The following is a 26,961-nucleotide window of genomic DNA, read 5'->3' on the forward strand; positions in this document are numbered from 1 at the left end:
AAATTTATGCTATCATTTTGAAAAAGAAAATCAAAAGGCATTCAAATTTATGCTGCCTTTTTGCAATTGAGTATATGAATATAAGAACGACCCGAGTCCATGGAAGACCATTTCGAGTAAACTCAAAAAAACTTCATATCTTTTTTATTTGTCCAATAATATTCTATTTAACTGTGATTGGAAGGCAACATTGAATATACAAATTAGAACATATATGTGATCGTGCACCTCAAAACGAACATAAAGTCGCACACACTGATTTTGCGTGCCCAGGTCGAAAAACCAGTAGAAACCAGTAGAAACCAGTAAGCATTTTCAACTGGTCTTTACTGGTTTTAACTGGTCTTAACTGGTTTCAACTGGAACCAGTTGAAATCAGATGGTAACTCCAAATTTCCAGTAACAAAATAAGCAATTCTAACTGAAACCAGTTGATACCAGTTGAAGATGTACTGGTACCAGTTGATACCAGTTTAATCATACTGGTACCAGTTATTACGAGTTGAAGTTGCACTGCTTACCAGTTGAAACCAGTACAAGTCTACTGGTACCAGTTGTAGTCTTACTGGTACTAGTTTATACCAGTTGAAGTTGCACTGCTTACCAGTTGAAACCAGTACAAGTCTACTGGAACCAGTTGAAGTCTTACTGGTACCAGTTTATACCAGTTGAAGTTGCACTGCTTACCAGTTGAAACCAGTACAAGTCTACTGATACCAGTTGTAGTCTTACTGGTACCAGTTTATACCAGTTGAAGTTGCACTGCTTACCAGTTGAAACCAGTACAAGTCTACTGGTACCAGTTGAAGTCTTACTGGTACCAGTTTATACCAGTTGACGTTGCACTGCTTACCAGTTGAAACCAGTACAAGTGTACTGGTACCAGTTGAAGTCTTACTGGTACCAGTTTATACCAGTTGAAGTTGCACTGCTTACCAGTTGAAACCAGTACAAGTCTACTGGTGATACCAGTTGATACCAGTTCATATCTTATTGTGTACCAGTTGACACAAGCTGAAGTCTACTTTTTGAATTCCATTAGTTCATCAATTAAAACTGAATTAAAAGATTAACAAAACTTAGTTAAAACATTAAATTAAAAAGTAAACAAAACACAATTAAACAAAACATTTGACGTGAGTGAACTTGGACTCTTAATGACTTCAACTAAATGAAACTGGAACCAATTAAGATCAGTTGACACTTCAACCTGACAGACTGTATTTTGACCAGTTTGTGCGTGTGTGTGTGTGTGCGTGTGAGCGCGCGTGTGTGTGTTTCGGTGTGTGTGCAAATTAGTTTACGCAATTTGATACCCATGTAACAAACTGGACTTGCTCATAACTTCATTCCATATTAACACCCACTAAATCATTGAAATTCTAATACCAGTTGATACCAGTTGGTTTCTATTGGTTTTTACTGGTTCTTTTGCTTGTGAATATTCATAAGCTATTCAAATTATCTTCGTGAAAATGAGAAAATATCGTTAAATTCATCATTTTTATGATTTGAATAAACTCAGAAATGTCTGAAATGCATTAGAAATTTATTTAACATTATTGCCGTGATATTCACAATTTCATCTTGTACCTCTGATGAGGTATTTTCATATTTTTATAATAAAAGTTTAATCTACTTGGTAACCATGTCTTAAATCATTACAGCAATATAGCACTATATATATGAATGAAACATCCCTGGTACTAACTAGGTCTAAGATGTAGGCTAAGCCTAAATGTAGTCATAGGTATAGGATTTAAGACTAGCTATAGGATTATGTTAGGTTAGATATTATCAATGTCCTGACATACACCAAACACCATACACCAAATAATTCAACACCAAAGTAATTTTGTCAACTGGATCCCAGTTGATTCCAGTTGATACCAGTTGACAACTGGTACCAGTTGATTCCAGTTGGACGAATACCAGTTGATACCAGTTGAATGAATACCAGTTGAAACCAGTTGATTTCTAGTCACTCATTCCAATTTCCATATTGAAACCAGTTGCCTTAACTGGAATCAACTGGTACCAGTACCAGTTGCCAACTGGTTTTTCGACCTGGGTGAGGACTGAAAATAAGTGAAATGGGTCAACCTAGCCGAACTTGACTTTTTCATATTTTCTGAAAGAGCGGGTCTTCTTCTACATTATGCTAAAATTTAGTATCATAAAACGGGCAGGAAAGTGTGTTTTTTTAGCAGTTTATCTCGCACATTTTTGGTAGAATAGTGTGATTAGGTGTGTCTTTAGAGTCCCTTTTTCATTTCTGAAAAACCGTGTCCACACTCTTCACTTTCAACTCTAATATCTTTTGAAAGGATAGTGGTACTGCTTTGAAAGTTTGCATTAGTTATGGACAGAATGTGTTAATGAGGCATGCTTAATTTCAGTTTAATCTGATAATCCCTTCATTGTCGTTACTCTGGTGGTTCACTTCCTGTTTTTTTGTCCCATTCATCGCACAGCCAGCACGGTTTGGTAAAGATTAAGCGCTTGAATAGACACTGTACTTCAGAGCCTCTTTTCTCAGTTCACACTTTTCCTGAGTTTGTGCTTTCTTTCCAATATTTAGATAGGTTAGGAGAGTCCATTTGATTTGAGTTATACATCATTTTAAAGCTTAAAGTCTGCTCTTTCAGAATATGGCCTTAACTAAAAATTCATGTCTGGCGACTTTTTGTTTGTTTTGAGGTGCAGGGTCACATATTGTTATGACAATTAACATTTACATTAATTGTGGAGAGGCCATTTTGGGTGGACTTGGGTCGTTCTTTGATTCATATACATGATATTCTGCTATAGAGATGAGAGAAGGACGAGAGAGGGCGCTATAATATGAATGTAAGAATGACCCAAGTCCTTCATTCTTACATTCATATAAGATTTAACTCATTTATTTTAGGCACTTCCGGGGGTAATTAGGATTTATCATTTATACACAAGATGAGTCCATGCATAAGCTACAATATCCCATGTCAAACTGAATTTGGCCAAAAATTGGACTTGGGTTGTTCTTATATTCAGGTCCTCAATTTCGACCGATTAGCAATGTGTATAATTTACAATTTTGTCAACGGCAATATTCATATCAAAATTTTATCAATCATTTAATTGTAAAAAAAAAAAAAAAATGAACGTTGAACGTTGCTCACATATTTCATTTTATTTTTTTTTTCTCTTTTTTTTTTTTGAGGAACACCTTCCGTGAAGCTAGTTGGCGGACCCTCTCCACTGGAAGGCTTAGTGGTCTTCAAACCAAAAAGATATGTCTGCCTCACTGGATTTACCGACAGAACTGCTGAACTGGTCTGCGTAGAACTTGGCTTCCCAGCGGCAGAAGAATATTCGGCTCAGACTTTGTCCAGCACGGCAAAGAGGAACAGTTATCAACGGCTGTCATGCCCAGAAGGTAACCGCGGTATCATGAATATTAATTCAAGAATTAATGCGCCAGTATTACACAAAAAATATCGAAATTTGATAAATGAAGTATCAATTGATATTGAAAAGGGATCAGGTGTTTGGTCAAACGTCCTAAACGAGGCGTCGCTGATTTGAGGCACTGAGAGCCTGTCGTCATACGCCTTGTCCATTGGAAGAAACTTTCCAATAAAACCTGCTCTATGAACATAGAAGCCTTGAACTCCAAACACATTGATGGATAACTCGCTTGACTTGGCGCTAAGTAAAAAGACCTTCAATCTAGATAAAGGACTCAGGGAAAATAATATTACAGGGCCTGTTAAATAAACGAACGATTACGTCCTTTCGTGGTTTGTCTCATGTGACTATACTTGGAGTCAGTAGAGAGGTGGTCTCACCTCACTGAAGTCAGTCAATGAATCGTGGCACTCCGTTTGTGAGAGAAGATGACCTTAAATCTTTGCTTTCGTTCCAATGCAAGAACATTCGTACAACATTGTTTCATTTCTCAGACCAGGTTGTTTGATGACTTGTTTGGATGGTTATCACTATTGTGCTCATTATCGTGACATTGGTTTTCACACTATCGTTGCACAGATTCTTCGTTTCAGGGTTTAATGGATTGTTTACTCGAGACGACTAAGTGTTTACTAAAACAGACTGTAAGACTGAAATGCCGAGGTGAGTTAAGTATATTCTTTTGCATAGTTAAATCATTATTAGTGGTAAATTCGCGAAAGTGTCACTTTATGTAATTATACTCTCCATTTAGCCGTAATCTCCCAGAAGTCTCCAGAGAAATGACGTGAAACACCTCGACAGAAGTATGCTGTTTTCGAAAACTTAGTTACAGTCAAGAGTGGAGGGGATTAAACATTAAAATAATGATTTTTTTCATAATGCTGTACTTTATGAAACCTAACAGCAAAGTATAATTTGTGAACATCGAAAGACTTTTCCATTCGAAAAGGACGTACAGGCCGTTCAAATTTCCAACTTGTTAAATTCCGAGCAGTTTTAAGTTTCATAATTTTATTGTTATCGTCATAAATTTCAAGGTTTCAGAACTAGCTTTGTTTTTAAAGTTTTTAGGCATTAACAGTTCAATGGGGAAGGGGCACTTTTTCTGTCTTATGCGGTCAACTATACAAATATTGGAAATCATGTAAAATGTGCACCAAGATTTTTCTTTCTGATATGATTACTAAAAATGAAAACAAAACTTAGAAATACGAGTGTTAAGCATACTTTTCAGCATTTGAAAGTGAAAAAAATCCCACAACTGCATTGATAAATGTGATTTATACATGAAAATTGCGTCGCTCGTTGGACATTTACGTGCGATCAATTGTTCACAAATAACACTATCGATTATATCGATCGTATCGATTAAATGAGCCCCTTCGTAGAATCTAATATGCCCTATAAAGGTTAAAACAGGCAAATCGACTTCTTCAGATTAGATGAATGAATTTGTTAATAGTTGTTCATACTTCGATGGTTCAATTTCACCCATTGACTGACACCTTCGGGAACAACGATTTCGACTACATTAATGCTGATAACATGAGTATTATAAAAAAAAAAAAAAATCTTGTTTGCTGTTTATTGATACCATATTGGTTTATTTGCGGGAATTGTGTGATATCATGTGTCTCAGTTTGTCGTTGTATTATGTGGTTAGTGCCGGGGCGTTGTCCTTTTTATGTACATGACTGGTGTCACAAATGAGTAGGGCCTATTTTCTAGTTGTCATTGTGTCTTTTGAATGCCTGGGCCTTATCATTTAAAATTTCTTGACATAAAAACCAAGAATAGATAAACAGGGAACAAAACAGAACCTGTACAACTAGTCATAATGCACAGAAGCCTATGAAAACAAGAATTTTGTTTGAGTTTGTTCGGGGCGTACTGCGGATGGCTCGTGTATCCCTTGTGTTTGTTTTATGAGAAACATTCACCGCTTTCTCTCCCCCCCCCCCCGGGCCTACCCACTTCTTCAAAAATCTTCTCCACTAAATTGATTGTACGAAGTAGGAAATTGATTACCTGAAAACGAAACAAGCTCGTCGTGACTATCGATCGCGTGAATTTGAATGCACGAGTAGGAAATGTAGTGCTCGCATTTTGGAAATTGAACGCATATGCACGAACTTGATTTGATGGAAACGAAATAGAACTCCAATAAATGATATTGATCACTTGGATTCTGAATTGAATGTTAGAATGTTTTCTCGTTTTGCGTGTGTTGTCTAAATTTTAATGCAGATTTTCAAATTGCACAGATAAAGTATGAAATTGACCGGTAGAACCTGAACAGAATATCACGTGCTAGAATATCACGTGCTTGACACTGCAAAAAGTCCGGTGTTAAATAGTGAACACCGAGCTGGTGTTAAATTTTCGGTGCTCATTTACGGTGTTAAATTAACACCCCCGGGTGTCATTTCCAAATTTTAAACTGTTTTTTGAAGAGTTTCTTAGTAACTGCACTTCTTGTTGATTTTTAATTTAAACAAGACGATCAAGAATTTTACATTAAAATACTAGATTTTTGAAAAAATGTGAAAATAATTTTACACCAAAGTAACACCAGCTGGTGTGGTCCCTTATTGAAGCTGGACGGGTGTTAAACCATTGATATTAACACCAACAAGTATCAAATCAACACCATGTGGTGTCATTTTTTAATTAACACCAGTACAGTGTCAAAATAACACCTGGTACAGTGTCAAATTAACACCACGAAGTGTCAGGTGAACACTTTTCAACACCATCACAGTGCATTTTTAACACCTGTGGGTGTGGTCCTTTATTGAAGTTTGATCGGTGTTAGATTTAACACCCGTGGTGTTAAATCTAACACCCATGTTTTTACAGTGTAGAATCTCCATAAGGCCAACACAGCAATTAAGGGACTGAGTAGAAAGACGAGGCAAACCAATTCTAAATCATCGAGACGCAAGCCATACATGAACAAGGAATCGCCTCATATAGAATTTGCTATACGTATTATGTACAATTAATTGCCATAACAATTACATATTTGACATGTGATAGGTGGTTGTGTTAGAGAATAATGGACAATCGATAACTTCCATGAGTACAACAGGCCAATAATTGGTCCCACGTAAATGTATCGGATCGCATATTTACAGGTAGATTTGTCTCCTTATTGTTTCTTTTTCGATCGTCAAATTTTATGACATCTTATATGTGTATTATTTCAACATTACTGACAGCTACGTACTATTCCACAGAAAACTGCTGAAGCAGACTGCATTATTACCAAGATACCTGTTTTTCCTTCTATTTTACAGGTCCACTCGGGTCTTGTGATCATCCCGGTCATGTGCCTTATGGTCAATGGGACTCAAGTGAAACAAACTTTGGGTCCACATTAACTCTGACATGCAGTGCAGGATATGCCATCAATGGCAGCCAGACGCTACAATGTGTGGGACTACCTGGTTGGTCAACTTATTTCCCGGTTTGGAATGCTTCGGTCCCGTCCTGCTCCAAAATCGGTATGTTGTATTAAAAAGGCATCTTACGTCATTTCATGGTGTACAGGCTTTAAAGAACAGCAACTTTTGAACAACTTCCGCTCAAGAGAATTATGAAGAATAGAAGAATGACAGTTTTAATTTTGTAAGGCTTATTGTAGATACAAGAAAAACAACTTTCCATGTCCATTGTATTATTTGGAACAGGTGATTGATGAAGCACAAAGATATCTTATTCTGATTACCCTTGTGATACGTGAATGCGCCAAGTCAGTGGCATTTTAAAATTCGTCCGACGATACCCTGCAAGGAGAATGTAAATTACTTTATGGATTGATGTTTTCCACCATCTACTTAAGTTCCTATATGTATTTTGATATCATATCAGCAGGAGAGGCAAAACTTTGAAGAGAGTACAAAGTAAAGATAGATGTATAGGCTGCACTGATCTAAGAAAAGACATATATACGTTTTTACGTTTTATACGTTTTATTTATACGCTTTTATGTGATGCATTATAATTTAGCCTTCGGGCTACTACTTTGCATGTTTGTTCTAATAAACCATTAACAATCAATCAATATCGTTTAAAATCATCAACCTGATGTAAATTATCTCTTTATCAGCACAGAAGCTTGATACCAAAGCATCTGAACATATGGATAATGATGCAGCTATATCAAATGAAGTGTTTCAAGTCAATTGTTTGGTAAAGTCTTCGTGAAGGTTATAACTGTGTGACGTAGACCTATATATCTTTCAGGTCACAATTCTCGTCTGACAAAAGTTACTGCATACACGCTGGCAAGCCTTGGAACTCTTCTTTCTATCATTATCGCAATAATACTAATTGTTTGCTGCAGCCCACTACAAAAAAGGTGAGTCCGAAACACCCCCAAAAAGGAAACAACAACAACAATAACACCCACCAACAGTATAAGACTTGTTCTTACTTCAACAACAGCCAACAATAGCAAAGGACCTGTTCATATTTGTGTGATTGGGGAGAGTGTTTCAATATCATAGTACTTGTGATATCGCCAGATATACAAATCTTCTTCATGAGGCACTTGAATAGACCTGCATTGTATACTTCAAAATATCGCACAAATATTTATCTATGTTTTCATTTTGTATGTAAGGGTGTATGTGACAACACATTTTGATGATCATTTCTGCCTCATCTCAATTTGTTATCAAACCAGGGCAATTGTTGAACAGACAAGCAAGACAAATGTATGCTAGATCTATGTATTGCTTTGTAAATGCAGACAATGTTTTAGATGGAATACCTTTGCTTAGAAAATCTTAAGATAAAGCTTTTTTCAAAGAATTTTATCTATTCTGATATTCAGTTTGATTTTGCAATACCAACTTACCTCTCCTCTACGTAACAGACGACACACTCCTCCTCAAGCCTCAAACCAGTCAAATGACCGCTCGATTGAAATGCAGTTGCAGTATCGGAGGGAGACTAATCATGTCTCAGCGAGCCCTGCCGGTGATGACTCTGGCACAGTGAGTCGCCCTTTACCTGACCATCCGTGCAACGGAATTGGAAGTCTGTCATTCCATCAGGAGAACCTATGTCATGTTTACCATGACACCGAGGAGGCAGACAGGATGGCTTGTCAACATGAAACAACACTAGATCAAAACGACTACTATGGGGAACATGAATACTCTTCTAGGATATTATATCGCCATTATTAGCAGTCTATTCACAATGAACGTCTACTATGTCACTGGTGTGGTTCCATGTCATTTGCTTCTGCGACAGTTGCTCCCCTGAATGTCTTAAGACTAACAAAAAACCTATCCCACAAACAAAACCTTAATCCTAATCATTACATCAAACTAAACCAAAAACCCTACCCTAACCCTTACTCTAACTTAAAGAAAATAAGACCGCAGCAAATGTCACGGGAACAAAATATTGTGTAACTTTCCGGTGTAAATTTTTTCATTATATTTCTTTGATACTATAACGTTTTACATCCACTTCCAATGTAGGCATCAGCGAGTGATATTTTCTGTCAACAAACTATCAGAGAAATTATTAAATTATGACTTAATGTATGTTTACCAAGCAGAACAGGAGTAAAGAGCCCATGATATATATGTCTCCTATTAAAGATAAGATCGTTTTTTTTTTTTTTTTTTTTTTTTTTTACGAGAGACATAACGCTTTGGTAAACATCGGACTCACACACAAGATGCGAACATTTGCAACGCGCTTCTCCAGCGAGGCAGACTTGCTGATTTGTGTACTCTCCAGCAAATGTAGGCCTACCGAGTCATTCAACTTTAGCAAATTTGCCTAAGTTTGAATTATCAGCACAGAGAGTGAAGAAGAACACATCAATCAAGACTGTGAAGATGACAGACCACAAAGAACAATCCCTTTATCATCTGCCGGTCGGGCTTCTCAGCGTATCGCAGAGATTTGCATCTGAAGCAGAAGTTCCTGGTCCTTCTTGCACCGTAGGTTCTTCAACAGAGACTTCCTCAGACAAGGTTTTTAGGTATCAAGAAGAACCTGATAATGAGACTGAAACATGCAGAGCACCGCTGTATGTGAAGGTAGACAAAATGAGAAAAATGTAATGTATTGATAATTTTATTGTGCTTAAGATATAAAGAAAAAAACTTATATAAACACAGCAGATACGTAAGATGAATACAGGAAGAATGAAACGTCATGGTCATTCATTTACTTTATTTTGTTTCATTTCCAACGAAAGTTTAAGTACAGTGTAACACTTAAATATACACACGAAATCATTGCAGCTAATTTCTTTTGAGGAAAACATAGTATAATGGAATGTAATCATAGTAGACTGACTGCATTTTATTTTATGCAATGTCGCACTATTAACTATGTGATAATTTAGCCACGTATTACAATTATGCATACATTTATCGTTTTTTTCGAAACTTGTGCATAATACACTGACCTTTCTGTGATATTTAATAGTCAAAAGAATTCGATTTATGTGATAATTGTTGAAAAAATTTAATCAAACAAAGAAATGTACAAGACAAGATGATTATCTCTGTTACCATGAAAGTAACGTATGTTGTATGCCTTTATCAACGATCAGCCATAAGTAGGTCTGCCCATTGGCGATTTATCGGATGACTCACATACTGCTCGATCCAGTTATTTCGCTTCCTCTGCAAACCCAACCCTAACGGCTTTTGGTAATTGATTATTTCTAAGGTTATGTGGAGAGGAAATTGAATGTACTGTGTCAAAGTGACAATAACCGAGAACTACATGTTGTTGTCTTCTTTTTAATGATATACCGTGAAATACGAAATGGAATATAGTGATATTTTAAACGTAGATATTTGTGTATTTGTATGCTTGGTTATCTGTGATTGCATGCATAGATGTTTGTGTAATTGCGGGGTGCACTCTCTCTATCCAAAAGGCGATCTCGAAATTGAGGCCGTGTTTTCTCTAAAACGTCGTAATGATGCTTAGTGTTAGGAAAATCACATAATCATTATGAAGTAGTCCTTCTGCATTGTATAACACAAACATGTGTAATTTTCAGTAGAATGAAAGAAAATTGACATATAACGGATTTTTCTGTCCAGCATATTCCCAACTACTAGTACAGTCATGTTTGCTTGTGACTATAATCTAAAATCTATTTATCTGCACAGCGCAGCCCAACATAAACAAAGAATTGATTTTATGGACATTACTTGAACTCAGAAAATCATGATGAACATTACTTGAACGCAGAAAATCATGGTGACTTTCAGATGTATGTGTTTTTCTCACGCAGAATATATGCTAATGTACCTATTTGTCTTTTGTATTTCTCATTTTGTTCTATTGTCTATTGTAATTTCTTTTGTGGATCTAAGGAAAGGCTGCGACCCGAAAACTTAAAGTGACTGATAACAAACGGGGACATCCACTGGTGTCATTCTTCTGTTGTCAGTATACACTACGGCCCGAATTCACGAAGGTGGTACAAATGAAACCATGGTTTAAACCATGGACAACTTGAAAACCGTGGAGCGCCAAGTGTTGCATGGGATATCTCGTTACGAAATCACTCATTTCGTCGATGAAATTATCATTTTGTAACGAAATGACAACATTTTGTAAATAAATGAATATTTCGTCCACGAAATGATAATTTTGTTAACGAAACGGTCGTATTGTCGACGAAATGACCAATTTCGTAACGAAATATTCCGTGCGACACTTTTTGTCCATGGTTTAAAGCATGGTTTCATTTGTACCACCTTCGTGAATTCGGGCCTAAATGTGTGAGACCTTATGACTGATACGTAATTTTTCAATGATATTCTCATCTCTACTTTATAGTAAGCCTATGGGCAGTAAATAACACGAACAAAAATCACCACAAGAACTTACAAACAGTATGCATACTGACTCCTAGTTACAAAGCTCCAAATCGATGATACGACAATTACAGAAGACGAGATGCGCATACACATGCACTCTCTGTGTGACTGTGTGTGGTGCATGTGTGTACATCCTGTCTCAACAGGCAGCACAGGGCGTTTATTTGCCTCAAGGGCCGTGGTTACATAGTAAGTCATTCAGATCACGCCACACAATCACACGCGCATTTTTTGTAAGTGTAATACTTCGCTTGACACTGTCATTGTTAATACAGATTTCGATTTATTTCGTAGCAAGATATATCCTTAACATCGAAATATATAGACAACATTTAGAGTACGTAACTGATTGACAAATTGCCCTACATCGACGTAAATAAGCACTGAATTGATCAGTGTTTTAGTAGTAGCCATGATAAAAAATCATGGGCGTACATACTCGAGCAGGATTCGAACCTACGACCTCCTGATCACCGGACAGGCGTCATCTCCACTAGACCACCGAGCTTTCGCCCGACAGCAAGTGTTGGTTCTAATCCTTATAGCATGCAGCGGGTACTGCTTTGTTATTCAAATTCATGAATTTCTTCCGTCGAGATGTTTTCATTGCAACTGATTGACAAATTGCCCTACATCGACGTAAATAAGCACTGAATTGATCAGTGTTTTAGTAGTAGCCATGATAAAAAATCATGGGCGTACATACTCGAGCAGGATTCGAACCTACGACCTCCTGATCACCGGACAGGCGTCATCTCCACTAGACCACCGAGCTTTCGCCCGACAGCAAGTGTTGGTTCTAATCCTTATAGCATGCAGCGGGTACTGCTTTGTTATTCAAATTCATGAATTTCTTCCGTCGAGATGTTTTCATTGCAACTGATTGACAAATTGCCCTACATCGACGTAAATAAGCACTGAATTGATCAGTGTTTTAGTAGTAGCCATGATAAAAAATCATGGGCGTACATACTCGAGCAGGATTCGAACCTACGACCTCCTGATCACCGGACAGGCGTCATCTCCACTAGACCACCGAGCTTTCGCCCGACAGCAAGTGTTGGTTCTAATCCTTATAGCATGCAGCGGGTACTGCTTTGTTATTCAAATTCATGAATTTCTTCCGTCGAGATGTTTTCATTGCAACTGATTGACAAATTGCCCTACATCGACGTAAATAAGCACTGAATTGATCAGTGTTTTAGTAGTAGCCATGATAAAAAATCATGGGCGTACATACTCGAGCAGGATTCGAACCTACGACCTCCTGATCACCGGACAGGCGTCATCTCCACTAGACCACCGAGCTTTCGCCCGACAGCAAGTGTTGGTTCTAATCCTTATAGCATGCAGCGGGTACTGCTTTGTTATTCAAATTCATGAATTTCTTCCGTCGAGATGTTTTCATTGCAACTGATTGACAAATTGCCCTACATCGACGTAAATAAGCACTGAATTGATCAGTGTTTTAGTAGTAGCCATGATAAAAAATCATGGGCGTACATACTCGAGCAGGATTCGAACCTACGACCTCCTGATCACCGGACAGGCGTCATCTCCACTAGACCACCGAGCTTTCGCCCGACAGCAAGTGTTGGTTCTAATCCTTATAGCATGCAGCGGGTACTGCTTTGTTATTCAAATTCATGAATTTCTTCCGTCGAGATGTTTTCATTGCAACTGATTGACAAATTGCCCTACATCGACGTAAATAAGCACTGAATTGATCAGTGTTTTAGTAGTAGCCATGATAAAAAATCATGGGCGTACATACTCGAGCAGGATTCGAACCTACGACCTCCTGATCACCGGACAGGCGTCATCTCCACTAGACCACCGAGCTTTCGCCCGACAGCAAGTGTTGGTTCTAATCCTTATAGCATGCAGCGGGTACTGCTTTGTTATTCAAATTCATGAATTTCTTCCGTCGAGATGTTTTCATTGCAACTGATTGACAAATTGCCCTACATCGACGTAAATAAGCACTGAATTGATCAGTGTTTTAGTAGTAGCCATGATAAAAAATCATGGGCGTACATACTCGAGCAGGATTCGAACCTACGACCTCCTGATCACCGGACAGGCGTCATCTCCACTAGACCACCGAGCTTTCGCCCGACAGCAAGTGTTGGTTCTAATCCTTATAGCATGCAGCGGGTACTGCTTTGTTATTCAAATTCATGAATTTCTTCCGTCGAGATGTTTTCATTGCAACTGATTGACAAATTGCCCTACATCGACGTAAATAAGCACTGAATTGATCAGTGTTTTAGTAGTAGCCATGATAAAAAATCATGGGCGTACATACTCGAGCAGGATTCGAACCTACGACCTCCTGATCACCGGACAGGCGTCATCTCCACTAGACCACCGAGCTTTCGCCCGACAGCAAGTGTTGGTTCTAATCCTTATAGCATGCAGCGGGTACTGCTTTGTTATTCAAATTCATGAATTTCTTCCGTCGAGATGTTTTCATTGCAACTGATTGACAAATTGCCCTACATCGACGTAAATAAGCACTGAATTGATCAGTGTTTTAGTAGTAGCCATGATAAAAAATCATGGGCGTACATACTCGAGCAGGATTCGAACCTACGACCTCCTGATCACCGGACAGGCGTCATCTCCACTAGACCACCGAGCTTTCGCCCGACAGCAAGTGTTGGTTCTAATCCTTATAGCATGCAGCGGGTACTGCTTTGTTATTCAAATTCATGAATTTCTTCCGTCGAGATGTTTTCATTGCAACTGATTGACAAATTGCCCTACATCGACGTAAATAAGCACTGAATTGATCAGTGTTTTAGTAGTAGCCATGATAAAAAATCATGGGCGTACATACTCGAGCAGGATTCGAACTTACGACCTCCTGATCACCGGACAGGCGTCATCTCCACTAGACCACCGAGCTTTCGCCCGACAGCAAGTGTTGGTTCTAATCCTTATAGCATGCAGCGGGTACTGCTTTGTTATTCAAATTCATGAATTTCTTCCGTCGAGATGTTTTCATTGCAACTGATTGACAAATTGCCCTACATCGACGTAAATAAGCACTGAATTGATCAGTGTTTTAGTAGTAGCCATGATAAAAAATCATGGGCGTACATACTCGAGCAGGATTCGAACCTACGACCTCCTGATCACCGGACAGGCGTCATCTCCACTAGACCACCGAGCTTTCGCCCGACAGCAAGTGTTGGTTCTAATCCTTATAGCATGCAGCGGGTACTGCTTTGTTATTCAAATTCATGAATTTCTTCCGTCGAGATGTTTTCATTGCAACTGATTGACAAATTGCCCTACATCGACGTAAATAAGCACTGAATTGATCAGTGTTTTAGTAGTAGCCATGATAAAAAATCATGGGCGTACATACTCGAGCAGGATTCGAACCTACGACCTCCTGATCACCGGACAGGCGTCATCTCCACTAGACCACCGAGCTTTCGCCCGACAGCAAGTGTTGGTTCTAATCCTTATAGCATGCAGCGGGTACTGCTTTGTTATTCAAATTCATGAATTTCTTCCGTCGAGATGTTTTCATTGCAACTGATTGACAAATTGCCCTACATCGACGTAAATAAGCACTGAATTGATCAGTGTTTTAGTAGTAGCCATGATAAAAAATCATGGGCGTACATACTCGAGCAGGATTCGAACCTACGACCTCCTGATCACCGGACAGGCGTCATCTCCACTAGACCACCGAGCTTTCGCCCGACAGCAAGTGTTGGTTCTAATCCTTATAGCATGCAGCGGGTACTGCTTTGTTATTCAAATTCATGAATTTCTTCCGTCGAGATGTTTTCATTGCAACTGATTGACAAATTGCCCTACATCGACGTAAATAAGCACTGAATTGATCAGTGTTTTAGTAGTAGCCATGATAAAAAATCATGGGCGTACATACTCGAGCAGGATTCGAACTTACGACCTCCTGATCACCGGACAGGCGTCATCTCCACTAGACCACCGAGCTTTCGCCCGACAGCAAGTGTTGGTTCTAATCCTTATAGCATGCAGCGGGTACTGCTTTGTTATTCAAATTCATGAATTTCTTCCGTCGAGATGTTTTCATTGCAACTGATTGACAAATTGCCCTACATCGACGTAAATAAGCACTGAATTGATCAGTGTTTTAGTAGTAGCCATGATAAAAAATCATGGGCGTACATACTCGAGCAGGATTCGAACCTACGACCTCCTGATCACCGGACAGGCGTCATCTCCACTAGACCACCGAGCTTTCGCCCGACAGCAAGTGTTGGTTCTAATCAATTCAGTGCTTATTTACGTCGATGTAGGGCAATTTGTCAATCAGTTGCAATGAAAACATCTCGACGGAAGAAATTCATGAATTTGAATAACAAAGCAGTACCCGCTGCATGCTATAAGGATTAGAACCAACACTTGCTGTCGGGCGAAAGCTCGGTGGTCTAGTGGAGATGACGCCTGTCCGGTGATCAGGAGGTCGTAGGTTCGAATCCTGCTCGAGTATGTACGCCCATGATTTTTTATCATGGCTACTACTAAAACACTGATCAATTCAGTGCTTATTTACGTCGATGTAGGGCAATTTGTCAATCAGTTGCAATGAAAACATCTCGACGGAAGAAATTCATGAATTTGAATAACAAAGCAGTACCCGCTGCATGCTATAAGGATTAGAACCAACACTTGCTGTCGGGCGAAAGCTCGGTGGTCTAGTGGAGATGACGCCTGTCCGGTGATCAGGAGGTCGTAGGTTCGAATCCTGCTCGAGTATGTACGCCCATGATTTTTTTATCATGGCTACTACTAAAACACCGATCAATTCAGGGCTTATTTACGTCGATGTAGGGCAATTTGTCAATCAGTTGCAATGAAAACATCTCGACGGAAGAAATTCATGAATTTGAATAACAAAGCAGTACCCGCTGCATGCTATAAGGATTAGAACCAACACTTGCTGTCGGGCGAAAGCTCGGTGGTCTAGTGGAGATGACGCCTGTCCGGTGATCAGGAGGTCGTAGGTTCGAATCCTGCTCGAGTATGTACGCCCATGATTTTTTATCATGGCTACTACTAAAACACTGATCAATTCAGTGCTTATTTACGTCGATGTAGGGCAATTTGTCAATCAGTTGCAATGAAAACATCTCGACGGAAGAAATTCATGAATTTGAATAACAAAGCAGTACCCGCTGCATGCTATAAGGATTAGAACCAACACTTGCTGTCGGGCGAAAGCTCGGTGGTCTAGTGGAGATGACGCCTGTCCGGTGATCAGGAGGTCGTAGGTTCGAATCCTGCTCGAGTATGTACGCCCATGATTTTTTATCATGGCTACTACTAAAACACTGATCAATTCAGTGCTTATTTACGTCGATGTAGGGCAATTTGTCAATCAGTTGCAATGAAAACATCTCGACGGAAGAAATTCATGAATTTGAATAACAAAGCAGTACCCGCTGCATGCTATAAGGATTAGAACCAACACTTGCTGTCGGGCGAAAGCTCGGTGGTCTAGTGGAGATGACGCCTGTCCGGTGATCAGGAGGTCGTAGGTTCGAATCCTGCTCGAGTATGTACGCCCATGATTTTTTATCATGGCTACTACTAAAACACTGATCAATTCAGTGCTTATTTACGTCGATGTAGGGCAATTTGTCAATCAGTTGCAATGAAAACATCTCGACGGAAGAAATTCATGAATTTGAATAACAAAGCAGTACCCGCTGCATGCTATAAGGATTAGAACCAACACTTGCTGTCGGGCGAAAGCTCGGTGGTCTAGTGGAGATGACGCCTGTCCGGTGATCAGGAGGTCGTAGGTTCGAATCCTGCTCGAGTATGTACGCCCATGATTTTTATCATGGCTACTACTAAAACACTGATCAATTCAGTGCTTATTTACGTCGATGTAGGGCAATTTGTCAATCAGTTGCAATGAAAACATCTCGACGGAAGAAATTCATGAATTTGAATAACAAAGCAGTACCCGCTGCATGCTATAAGGATTAGAACCAACACTTGCTGTCGGGCGAAAGCTCGGTGGTCTAGTGGAGATGACGCCTGTCCGGTGATCAGGAGGTCGTAGGTTCGAATCCTGCTCGAGTATGTACGCCCATGATTTTTTATCATGGCTACTACTAAAACACTGATCAATTCAGTGCTTATTTACGTCGATGTAGGGCAATTTGTCAATCAGTTGCAATGAAAACATCTCGACGGAAGAAATTCATGAATTTGAATAACAAAGCAGTACCAGCTGCATGCTATAAGGATTAGAACCAACACTTGCTGTCGGGCGAAAGCTCGGTGGTCTAGTGGAGATGACGCCTGTCCGGTGATCAGGAGGTCGTAGGTTCGAATCCTGCTCGAGTATGTACGCCCATGATTTTTTATCATGGCTACTACTAAAACACTGATCAATTCAGTGCTTATTTACGTCGATGTAGGGCAATTTGTCAATCAGTTGCAATGAAAACATCTCGACGGAAGAAATTCATGAATTTGAATTTAGAGTATGGTTTATATTTCCTTTGGTCATTTATCCATACCGAAAAAAAAAAAACATTTTAAAAGATCAATTTTTTTTTGTCACCGAAATAATTATGTCCTACGACGGAAATAAACACATATTTTTTTTTTTTGTTAAATCTTTTGAAATGGATCCCTAAAAAGTGTAGGATTTTGTATTGAAGTTTACAGGCGTTCATTGGAAAAGGAAAAAGTAGCAATTTATTGAAAATTTACATTTTCGTAGTTAACGCTAGCGAAATGAATTTTTAAGCAGGTTCTGTCCCATTACGGGTGAACAATATAATCGTTGTGAGGTGCAATAAGTGTGTAAAACTACATATTATTTAGTATATTGCTAGAAAACAAATTTAACCAAATGTTACACTTAACTAAACAGTACGTATTCAAACATATGCTGTAAGATACAGTGGCTCTTGCAACATGCTTACCAACGGATGTTGACAGACATGGACACAGACTGTCACTCTCTCTCACACACACGCACGTAGACACACGCAGACACACTCACGCACATACGCTTTTTTCAAATGATCACTGAAGTGAGAAGATAATTTATTGGTTCCGAGAAGCTTCATACACATGCGCTTGTTTACACTTTGAAGTGCAAAAGGCTGTTCATGCTGTAATTTGTGTGTTATGTCTCTGCGGTCGTCATCACACATCCTGAGTAGTGATAATCAATTTTCTGTATCTCTTATTCAATTTACAGACGACCACAAGTGATATTAATCACACAATCAATCTGTCGACAAGTTAATTACCAATACTGAATATTTGTCGGAGACCTGCGAGGATACTATATATGTGATGGTTCAAACTTTCAAGTAGTAATTCTATCCCAGTTTACATTATTATCGTGATTATGCTTTCATAGTCTATCTTTGATCAGGGCGTATTGTGAGGGCCAATTTAAAAAGAAAAAAAAATCACTTTAAAGTTCAAAATCAACTTAACTTTATATTCAAGGTTTTGCAAGGCTACACACTGTATAAGCCAAGGAAACTGCAAACACAGGGCCTTGCCTGCAGATTGCAAATCTGATATTTTTCGGCAAAGTTACATATCTATTATTACGTTTTCCCTTCTGTGTAACTTTTGAATCCAGAAAAAAAGTCTCTTTTCACAATAGATATGTAAACATGAGAAATGTTTATGATAAAGTATGGTGTTTGTGTGTTCAATTGTTATAATACAAATCACCAATTTTCCTTCCCTCTTGATTCCATCTCCACTTTCGAAGACAAATTTCTCAAGACTTTTTTTTTTATTGCTAGCGCTCCCAATCTTTAGGGGAAGTGATTGACAATAATATGAGAAAAAAAAAGACACACTTACTGTGATATCTACAATTTATATGTGAATACAGTATTACATCTAGGAAATCTTCAGAATTGCGCCAACTATTAACCACTTAACACCACAGTTTTCAGTGACAAATGACTGCACAGCTCGAAAGCTGAGCAAATTAATGAAAATCATCATTCTGTACTCCTGACATCAAATCTTGGCAGTTTGCCAACACATATAATTTCAAATAATATCGATATGACACAGTCATTGGTTATTTTTTTATTTCTATTTTTTATCATTTCTTTTTTTGCGAAAGGGCATATCTGTCTTTCATGTATGATTCTTTTAAGCATGTGTACAGAGAGCGTACAGGGAGACCCTAAGGTTAGGGGTTTGGGGATGTTCTCAACTAACCCTCCTCTCACCCCACTGCAACCACCAGCATGACCGCTGTCCCTAAAAAAAATCTCAATCTAAATCTCAATCTGTCTATGACCAGAGTCACAAGGTGGCGATATTTGTCACACTTATCTTAAGTGCTTGATTGTTGTAGCCGATACGAAAGGAATTAATCGTGATCAAGGGTATTGAGACAACATGCATACCAATCCAATGATTGATTAGCACTCGCCAGTGGTTACGTGAGGTTCAACTGTTTCGCATCCTTTGAAAGTGCCCTGGAGTTTTCGTGAGACATCACACAATGCAATTCTGCTGGACAAATTTTCAGCTTGCGCACGTTATTCGATGAATTATCTACACACGCACACACACACACACACACACACACACATATGCTCATAGGGCGTGGCGGGAGTTGATCAGTATTACAACACAAGCTTGATCATTCTTCTTTGACGATGTCAATAGATGTAGCCTCAGTAGTCGACCGACTTTTGAGTCGTCCTGGAGAATACGAAGGAGTCCACTTAAAACATCAATCACAACGTACTGCACACTTGGTGTAGACAATAATTTGAAATTCATTCTAGTGACCAGTGATATGAGTGGATATTCAACATTGAGTCAACATATAAGACGGAATCTTGAATACTAACGTGCAATCATAGAGTGTGGGCGATCGAGCTGAGAAAGAATGTCTTTCTTAGTGTGGTGCTTTCCTATTCTTATCATCTTTTTCCCAACTTTTTTCTTGTCCAAAGGCGATACAAAGCGTGAGTATCTTTATTGATCTTTGCAATGCATCAAATAGACTTATTCTAAGCTCTTTGCCTGCGTGCAGACATACAGAAGGGGACAATTGACCCAAAATAATATTTGCCTCGTCTGAAGTTTCATGAATATACGGATCGACAATGCTATATAGGTATGATGGTAGAACAATTTTGGAAATTGGATATTGTCAGTTTTACATTTAATTTTGAAATGGAACGTGTAGAGTTATTTCTTTGCTATTAAGACTTCCAAACAGTGGATGACAAGATAATAAAGAAATAAATCAACACATAATGATGATATAAGCTTGCCTGGAACAGATGTTGTTAAACTGAAGAGCACGACTTCAACAATTCCTCAAAGGATTGGTTTCACACTACTAGCCCGAGCGATTCAGGACTTCAGACAGTTAACTGTAAAATAACTCCTTCTGATCATTTAATCTCCCGTAGATTTTACTCTCAGCTGTTCGGAAAGGCCACTAGAGCTAGAGATATGGTGCGACGAGAACTGTGTCGTCAGTGGAGATACTTGGCATGTAGAAGCACCTCAAGGACGGCGAATTCTCACTGAAATAGAATCTATCAACAACAAAGTAATGGGGTATAATATGCGGGATGAAATAGCTGACACAGAGTCTCTGATTGTGATTTGGAATTATACCCAAAGTTCCTCTGTTATATCACTGACCCATCAGACTCAGCTAAACATATGGTATATATGTCTACCCAGTGAACTTCAAGATGAGGTTGAAGTGTTACGAAGGTAAGTGTTCCTGACGATTTAACGATGTTGAATAATTCTAAATAAGAATACATTTGTGGAACCCATTACGAAAACTACTTAGTATTCCTTAGGTGAGTACTGATTTTTAATTTTTAATTCAAGGACACGGATGAATGTGTACGCAAAGGCAATGTAAATAAATATTAATGAAAGGTCGTGTTAAGACGAGAAGGTGATTAAAAGGTGATGTTACAGTTCAGTTAAAGGAACGCTGTTTCGTTTTGTGAAAACGCATAGAATATTAGAAAATTCTACATTTACAATGTACGAAAACACTTTCATACTTTGTTTGTTTTTAACTGAACCCAGTGAAATATTTCGAGAGTCACCGCAGTTCTTTTTTAATAATGATATGAATAATGATACTTGAATCTTTCTATCGTCAATGAAGATGGAAAACATGAAAGCAGAGTAGTTATGAGACTTTAATGTAAATTGTGCTATCCATCATACATGAATTCATACCGCAAACACCCACAAAAACTGTAATTGTATTTTAAGCCTATTTAGAAAGTCAAAGACACAGTTTGTGTGTGTGTTTGTGTGTGTGTGTGTGTGTGTTGGTATGTTGTTGTTGTGGTTGTGCCGGTACATTTGACAACATAATGTCATAAAAAACGCCAAAAAACGGCAATCATTTCAGATACTGTACTCATTTTTATTTCTTCTCGACCATTCGACCTTAATCCATCTATCAATCTTAAGAATAACTATATTATTCACACCAAATCTTCATTTTACTGTAAATCATTATGACACCCAGCATACAAAAAGTTTTTCATTAATTTTCCTTTTCGAGGAAAACCATCGGTAAAGCTGGTTGACGGACCCTCTCCCCAGGAAGGCTTGGTGAAAATTGATCCAGACAGATATGTCTGCTATGATGGATTTACCCAAAAAGCTGCTGAACTTGTCTGCAATGAGCTTGGTTTCCCAGCGGCAGGAGAACATTGGGCAGAGACTTTGTCCAGTACAATCATAACAAAAAACAGCAGTCTGTTGCTGTCGTGTCCAGAAGGTGACCGCAGATTTGAGCAAGTCTATTAAGTGTTACTGCACTAATATGTTGTAGGCCTACATAATAATTACTTGATAGATTGATTGATTGATTTTATTGAAACTAACATGTAACAGAATAAATCAATAACAATGAAAAAGAAAATAAAGCTTGCTTTAATATCTCAATAACGAGGCATCTTTGGATTGAGACCAGGGAGATATCAATGTTGTGTAGGACATTGTCAAAATTTCTGTAGCGAGGGGACACGCCTTGTCCCTTAAAAGAAACTTATCACAACGTGTAGAAGGAAGCAAAATGCGAATACTTATTGATAGCTCACTTCACTTTTCACTTTTAAAGCAAATATCTTTCCTGCACGTAAAGATGCAGCGAATTGGTCTATTTTACAATGGACTTAAGAACTAATAAACAATAATAACCATTCGTGGTTTGCCTCACCAGAATCCGCGGCATACTATTCGTTTGAGAAGACGACTTTCAACTTGTATATACGTTTTGATCCAAGAATGAGGCAACATTTTTGTTTCAAATTTTTAAAAGGATTTTTGTTTGTCCTTATTTAGATTTGTATAAAGTGTTAGATATATGTGCGTGTATGTGTATTGTACATGTTTTGCTGTTATATAATTCAGTGTTTGAATTGCTTTTCCACGGGTATTGTACCTTTTTATGAGGTAACTAAGAAAAATGATTTGAAATGAAAATTGACTGTAAATGTATACGGTTGGATAACATTGAAAAGGGGTAACTGAAAAAAAAAACAAACAAACATATATAATTATTCTTTCTTGTCGGTTTTCTTGAGGAATTGTACAATAACGATGATAATTCATGGCCCTTTTCGTCTCGTAATATTTAAGTGGGTCTCACCATATAACTTCACAGGTAAGCAACGATTAATGGATTGCTCATATGCAACAAGGACGTGTTCGTTGGAAAAGACTGTCAGATTGAAATGCAATGGTAAGATAACTATTGCAGCTTTCTGTCTCATATGTACTTAAAATGAAAAGAAAGAAAAATCACGTGTTGAATTCAAATAGTTGAACCTAATAAAAAAGAAAACAATGCCACGGGTACCGTCCCACTTTGATAATATTGTTCAGCAATTATCCATCAATATCCTGCAACTTTATGAATGATGTGTTGATGGCGCTGAATAAATGCTGTTTCATTGTCACCACCATCCAACGTAACAGAAAATGACTCCGCAGATGACATCAACCAGAGATAATAATTATAGTCATTGGAAAACGTAACAGGTGAAGGAGATTAGCTTGGCGTCATAATTCCATACTCTATTAGAAACAAAAACATTCGATTTGTCAGAACTCTCGTTGACTTCAGAATCCGGGCAGTCAAATATCATACACGTTTAGTTCTGAGAAATAATCATATTCCTCTTTTTTTTTTCCTCGTCAAGTTATCGTCAAATTGATATGGGCAGTGAAATTCTCAGAGATGACAAAAAAATATATAGATTTGATATACATGCACATGATAGTCTCGAACTGAACTTGCCAGAATATAAGATACTCAAAGCAAGTCAATGCAAGAGAATCAACTTTAAAATTATGCTAAATCAATGTCGCGCTCAGTGAATTACAAACAAGATATTCCTTTGCGTGTCAAACATGAGAAAGACAACAATTCATCGGACAAGCGATCTATTTAAAGGATAGATTTTTTGTTTTGTGTTTGTCGACAGTCATACTTAGTGAATCTCAAAAAGCAAGAGAAAAAAAACAAACAAGAGAATCAACTTTCAAAATTCTAAATTGATATCACGCTCAATGGATTACAAACAGGATATTCCTTTTGATGTGTCGATCATGTAATATTCTGTCGACCAACAATTTATAGGACGAATGGTCTATGTACAGGATTTTTTTTTTTTTTTTTGTCGCTGTCCGACATTCAATTTTAGTGAATCTTAAATATAATTTATGTTTAACTTTGGTATAACTCAAAATTATTTGTAACTTAAAAGAAAACTACTGAAGGAAATTCTGTTTTTTTTCCCTTTAATTGCTTTTTTTTCAAAGATTCACTGGCGTCATGTGATCACCCGGGTCAGGTGCCTAATGGTCGTTGGGACACCAGTATAACGAACTTTGGTTCTAAATTAACTCTAACCTGCGACAAGGGTTACGTCATCAATGGCAGCTCGACATTACAGTGTGTGAGAGTACCTGGTTGGTCAACCTACTTCCCGGTTTGGAATGCTTCAGTCCCGTCTTGCTCGAGAGTCGAATTTGAGAGAGACGATATGATACAGGAAGGTATCTCATCTGTTCAAAAATTTGATACCTTTATATCGAACCAACAAATAATATGCAAGCTGTCCTTCAAGTTTTGTCAATGGTTTCAAGTTGATTGTCTTATATTAATGCCTGAATGTGATAAATGTATGGTGAATTTCTCTTTCAGGTGATAAAGATCAGACAAAAGCAATTGAATACACCGTGGGAGCTCTTATTTGTGTGATCATGATACTCGCAATACTTTCCATTGCTTTGTGGAAGCAATTACAAAAAAGGTAAGTAAAAAAAACCCGAAAAAATCATAAAGTAAAAAAAAAGAAATACGTAAGCACAACAATAAACACCTTTTTTTTGTATCTAAAGTTGGAGAGGAGTTTTTCGAGAGGGTTGTGCTTGTCGTCAGATATTAAATGTCATGTTTACCTTTGGGAGCAGTGATGTAAAAAATGATCAAGATATCACTTTTGGTGCATATGTGTTGGTGTGGTGTATCACAAAACATCCTACCGTATACCGTATATACCGCAATTTACCCAAAATATAAAGAGATATAAGTGGTTAGCTCAACAAACAGTAACTGTAGACGGTTTGATCTGGAAACATTTTATTATAACTATTGTTCACATTTTACGTATTTTAGAGCACTTAACATCGAGTATACGGATCTAAATTCTTACAGTGGTTGTTTCTATTCCTAACTCACATTCTAGAATGATTTCAAAGCACTAATACTGCGTTTTTGCTTCATCTGCAAATGGCAAACCATGCCCTTACAGAATTGCCAATATTCCTCTATTGTAATTGCAATACATGTGCGTTAATATTGCGTAAAACGTTTCAATGTGATTGTAAAATATGATTTGTTCCCCTAGATTTGTGTAGAGGAAAATCAATTTTTCAACATACAAGCGAGAGAAATGTAATTAAGAATTGTTATTCTTGTCGAAATTCAAACGACATTGATTCGTGCGATACCTTGGGTGGATAAAAATTATGAGACAAAGCGTTCGTTTGTTTGTTTGTTTAACTGATCTTTATTCAATTTCCATGTTAATTAAACTTCAATTTAGATGTTAATTGATCATTCAATACCAACTTCCTTCCCCAAATTGTTTATAGCAGAAGGCAGATACCTCAAGGAGCTTCAAATCAGCCAAATGACCACTCGAATGACGGGCAGCTGCAGCATCCGCAGCATCCGAGGGAGACCGATCGTGGTGTCTCATTGATCTCCGCTCATGCTGACTCTGGCACAGTGAGTGACCCTTTTCCTGACCATCAGGGCAACGGAATTGGAAGTCTGTCAATTCACCCGGAGAACCTATATCATATTTACCAAGACATCGAGGAGGAAGACAAGATGCCCTGTCAACCTATTGGTGTTGAAACAACTTCTATTACGCCTCGTCACGAATACCATAGCCTACAAGAAACATCAACAAATCGAAGCGACTATCATCAGGACTGTGAGTACAAGGATAAAGACCGCAGGATGACGGACGGTGCCGCCAAACCCAGCGGAAGAGCGTGCTTGTTTGATGATAGTTACTATAATTCTCTAAACTTCGGCATTAAGTCTGACGGCGTTTGCACTCACACACAAGATGTGCACATTCGCAAAGTAGATCCCCAGCCAGGCAATCTTGCTGACAAGTCTGATGTGAGCAAGGCACTGGTCAGGGAATATGCAAAGCCATGCAACTCTGGGGGATTTACCCAGGCTAGAGAATTTGATATCCGCGCAGAGAGCGAGGACGAACAAGTCAATCACGAATCTGATGATGACGGATCACAAAGACAGAACCCTGCTCTGTCACCTGCAAGTCGGGCTTCTCAGCGTACGGCCTCTCCTGAAGGAAAAGATGCTGGACCCTCTTTCGACGTAGGTTCCACAACAGCGATGTCCTCTGATGGGGAGGCATTTTATTATCAAGTGGAACCTGATAATAAGACTGATACCTGCAAAGCACCACTGTATGCGAAGGTTGACAAAACGAAGACATAATTTATCAGTTATTTGCGGATTTAAAGAAACAAATCATACATAAATGATTATACATCATACAAAAGTATGAATTTATGTTGCACTTGTCTGTCACGTTGATTATTGCTTTAACTTTAAAAGAAACGCATATTGTATGCATTCAGTGACTAACTACCCATGCCGATTCGTCAAATATTTCAGTACATTTTGGACAACGCAGTTATGTTTTACGTCAGCAATTTTAACCCTCGGCTTTATGGTGAATTTGGTTTATTTCTTTTGTGTTGTGGAGAGGTGAAATTCCCGTTCCTGGGTAAAAATCATCGAAAACGGTAGTGGTCTGGTTATCATTAATGATACCATACAATACAAATCGCTGGTGATGATTAAGCATAGCCGCAACGAATGAAAATCATATTCGCTATGAAGCTGTCCTTCTTCATTTTGTCATTCCAAGGATGGGTACTAGCTGAGTGAAATATATCATTACAACATCGACTTATATCCAGCGTTTTCCCCTAAACGTAATTATGATTTTTTTTTTTGTGTGTGTTGTTGCTCGTGACTACAATTTAGAATCTATTC

General features: G+C 38.3%; 1 pseudogene; it reads left to right on the forward strand.

Moving 5' to 3' along the window:
• Nucleotides 1-8,418: 8,418 nt before the first annotated feature.
• On the forward strand, nucleotides 8,419-26,397 carry LOC140245191 (uncharacterized; annotated as a pseudogene).
• The last annotated feature ends 564 nt before the right edge of the window (nucleotides 26,398-26,961 follow it).

Source organism: Diadema setosum, chromosome 22 (assembly GCF_964275005.1).
Source record: "Diadema setosum chromosome 22, eeDiaSeto1, whole genome shotgun sequence".
Classification (NCBI taxonomy): domain Eukaryota; kingdom Metazoa; phylum Echinodermata; class Echinoidea; order Diadematoida; family Diadematidae; genus Diadema; species Diadema setosum.